This window comes from Sinohyriopsis cumingii, chromosome 14, assembly GCF_028554795.1.
Source record: "Sinohyriopsis cumingii isolate HCF-2022 chromosome 14, ASM2855479v2, whole genome shotgun sequence".
Taxonomy (NCBI): Eukaryota; Metazoa; Mollusca; class Bivalvia; order Unionida; family Unionidae; genus Sinohyriopsis; species Sinohyriopsis cumingii.
Genome location: NC_142974.1, coordinates 80556250 through 80560562, shown reverse-complemented (window position 1 = coordinate 80560562; position 4313 = coordinate 80556250).

Sequence of the window (4313 nt, the reverse complement as noted above, 5' to 3'; positions counted from 1 at the left end):
CAGTGTTGGAACACATTTTATAAATCTCAACAATAGATTTATCAATATGTCTGATTTTCAGCTCAAGACCAGTTGTGTCCTACGGAAGTTCCAAATGGAAAAGTGACGTCGGATTGCTCACGTCAGCATGAGAGTGTCTGTAATTTCATATGTGACTCTGGTTACAAGCCGTCGGCAGATGTCAAGAGTGTAACGTGTGGCAATGACGGAAGTTGGACCTTTACCTCTAACGCGTGTGTAGGTAAGTCAGCCTTTAATTCGAACATTTTTATATAAGCATATATTATATGATTATCAAATCTTGTTATTTTCAAAGATGAATAGTGTATGTCGCTTACGATTTGAGATTTGTCAGATTCTTATAAACTCATTAGCTAACTTTTTTGAACATTAAGCATATGTGATCTTTCGGCAAAGACCACGACGTCTAAAATAAACGTAATTATCATCTTATCCTAAAGTAACATGTTTCACATCAATGCTAACAGAACAAGATGATCCTTTTGACCCGCATAATGGCATGTCTCAGGTGTATAACAAGATGATCTTATTAGCCCGTATAACAACGTGACACACAAGATGATACTGATGATCCGTAGAATAAAAGATTTACAGTAGAAATATGCTGACCCATACAATGAAAAGTCTCATATTTATTAGGACAGAAACAATTATATTATGTTCCGAATAATAACGGGTCTCGTATGCAATTTGTAAAAGGTTTATTACAAACATTTTATGATTGTATTTATTGTTAAACCGTAACACTAAAAGTAATATTTATAACGCATAACACTAACATATTTTCATATTTCAAGATCTTTTGTCGAACTTGGCATATGATTAGCATGTAGACTGTAGACTTGCACTCAGGTATTCCGATATTTGGAGATCACAGGTGCCTCAGGAGACACGTTGAACTGAGTTTGAGTCAATGGTAGTACATTAAATTATCTTTTCCATCTCTCCTGAATATGATTTCCTTTCAACGTTATTGACATATGTCTTGAATGACTGAATACGTATCCGGCATGTAACGTATTATTCAATGATCGCACCAGGATATATTCGAAAGGGGGTCAGGTGCGCTACCCTCCTCTAGAAAAAGCACAACGAAAAGACATTTAGGGATTAGACGATTAATCAATTTTCAATGTTACTTTATCAAAACAATAACATTAATCTCTTCATTTGATCTGCATGTAATCAATACCTGCTTCCAATCATTCGAGTATATTTATTTCACCATTGAATATCATTTGTTTCGCAGCATCTTCATACGCCTCTTGTTGCTGAACAGGTCTGTACTTAAAATGATAGCCTAGCAGAAAGGTTTCATACGATGCAATTTCAATAGGACATTAAATACAGGATATAAAAATAAAATAAATATTTGGTTGGCAGCTATAGAATATAAATTGATGTTTATTGGAAGAATAATGGAAACAAAATTCTCGTTTCAAAGGCATTGGAAGTATCTCAGAATAACTAGTACTCTTAGTGTTTATTCCCACACTATTAGATTGGTTCTCTGAAATATATGTACTGGTCAGAAACTTAAAGCGAACATCAATTTAATACATTGTTTGAACATTGATAACCGCAGACAAGAAGTATAGAGTAGACTAATCTGGGGGGAGGGGTATTCTAAGCATATACAATGATGTTAGTCGACACTTTTGTAATGCAAGCAGATGATATGTATAATGTTGCTTTGCATGAAGCGTTTTGAATATTCATACATAATAACTGTATAAATGCAGATATGTTAGTAGATGGTCTCATATTTTTATTAATTCCATTTGTGTCTGACATCACTGTGTGCATGCATAAAATATGCACCAATGGGCATAATATAATAAAAGGTGTACAATTACACAACCCATTGTTTACAACACTATCTGGTGCTAATGTAATATTTTGGATGCCTGAAAAATTATAACGTATATATTTAGTTTTATTAAATCATGTGCTAAGAAGTGTGTATGGTAGCAAAGTGGTTCAGTTGATTGTATATCACCTATCATATGATACACGTTTGACGGTAGGAGTCCGTAGACAAAGGCTAAAAAAGATGTGAACATGTCTCTTGATGGAATTAAATTGCAAATTGTACAACCTAACATAATAATAGTACAATGTAAATACTACAGGAAAAGTTAAGAAACGGAAAACCAAAATTTATTTTAATACTGGACAATTCCATATCGGACCAGGAGATGTAATCATCTAACAGTTAGGAAAGTGTGTAGAGCAGGACATCACATGAGTAAAATCTAAGAGACTTTTGGAGGGAATGTACAATATTGTTGAAACTGGAGGTAAATATAAATACATTATTATTCAGTCGTGCAAGGAAATTCATTATTATTCACTTGCAAGTACTGATTCTTTAAGTAAACGAGTAACAATACAACCACAATTGAAAACAAAGTATCATCAATACAAACAAAACTAACTATGAACGATAAGAAGAAATTTATAAATAATAAGGTTGACAGGATATTTCAAAAAAGATCATTTATCCTTAGAGACAGGGATCTTCGCGCAGTTCCTTATTGTAATTAAAAGTCGGAAAATTCATGTGCTATTTTACCTTTCGAAGATATTATCTAAGGGAGGTGCGCCATACACTACCTCTCCTCGGCAGATTGAAATATAAATTAGATCAGAAAGTAAACGTTTATAAAGAACCTTGCAAAACGATATGATTACGATGAAGTTGTGACACATATTGCGAACAGTATAAAAAGTACCACATTATTAAATATTATGCCAGATTCTGTGATATGAGCAGATGCAGGCAAGATGTGACAACGATCTCAAATGAAACAATAAAGACGGACATATTAGAGATTTGATACAGAACATATTATCGGCAATTTTTTGTAATATGCGCAATAACACAATCGGGTCAATAATCACTGGGCATAATAATATAAACAGTTCCTTGGTTTTCACTGTCTATGAATAAGTTACATGTATTCTGCCGTTATGTCCCCGAATGCGTATATGTGTGCATTGGTGCATTTCAATTCCGCCAACGTTTGACTTAAGATATGACAAAGGTTTTGTACAAATAGACATCGACTACACTTTGTTATTATGCAAACATTTTTTGTCAGATAACTTACAGTGAGTGTCAAAATGTTTATTATTTTGCTACACTAAACACCTTAATATTGCACGACAATCGCATCTTAAAATAGTATATTGTATTAGGAACTACTTTCTAAACAAAACACGTAAAGTCTTGAAGTAGAGGAGTAAGGTTTTTAGTTTATTATGTGTGTACGGGATGAACTAAAAAAGGTGTGTCGTCTATTTGAACTTAAAGGTGATAAAGAGAACAATATGGATGAGTTTACTGATTCACAAATCAAGCTTTCAAAGAAGAATTCGAACGGACGTGATATTTTCAATTTCCACAACAAATGTAATAGGCGCAGTATTGAAATATCATTCTGATCATTTAAACATTTTTTAGGAGAAATATTCGTAAGTGGCGTGGTTCAGACTATGACCATCCATGGACTAAATTCGTGGGAACAAATACAACTGAAGGTAGAAAATTAAAAGGTGCAGCATGTCTTCATTAGATGGTAATAAAAATATCAAAATATATACTTACAATTTTTGAATCATTAATTTCCCCAAACTGTACCTTCTTAGCTAATTCTGGAAATACAGATTACATAAATTTTGTCAGGGGTTCTAAATCTTGAATGCAAACTGCAAAATTGTAGTGGGATTCCGATTCCATTTTCAACTGCAGTAATGTTCTCATTATTGCACTAAAAATTAAATAACCGTAACAGTCCTTAGTGTCTTTTAGATAATTTCAAATAAATATTTTGTTCCCAAAAATATGATTCCAAATATTCAATGACAGAACAGAAACACAGATGCAGCTGAGTCAAGACACGAATACCCCTGCTCTAATGATATGTACTTCATGTGTAAGAACAACTTAATTCAAAACAATGCGGTTGACGGGATATTGCACATAACAGTATTTATCCTGAGGGACAGGGATACTCGTGTCGTTCCGAATGGTAACTAAGCATCGGAAAATACATGTGCAATTTTTAACTTCTGATTATCTAGGGAAAGTTTCCAGTACACTTCACCTTTTAACTTGGCAAAGTGAGTTGTCAATTAAGTTAGAAGTAACCGTTAATAAAGCACCATGTAAAAATGATAGGGCATAGGTTACTTTCAATATGACAAGAAAAGTAATACATTATTCAATGTTATGTCAGCTTTATCTAATTATTAGAGAGATGTTACAAAACGTATATTTGGTTTTTAAT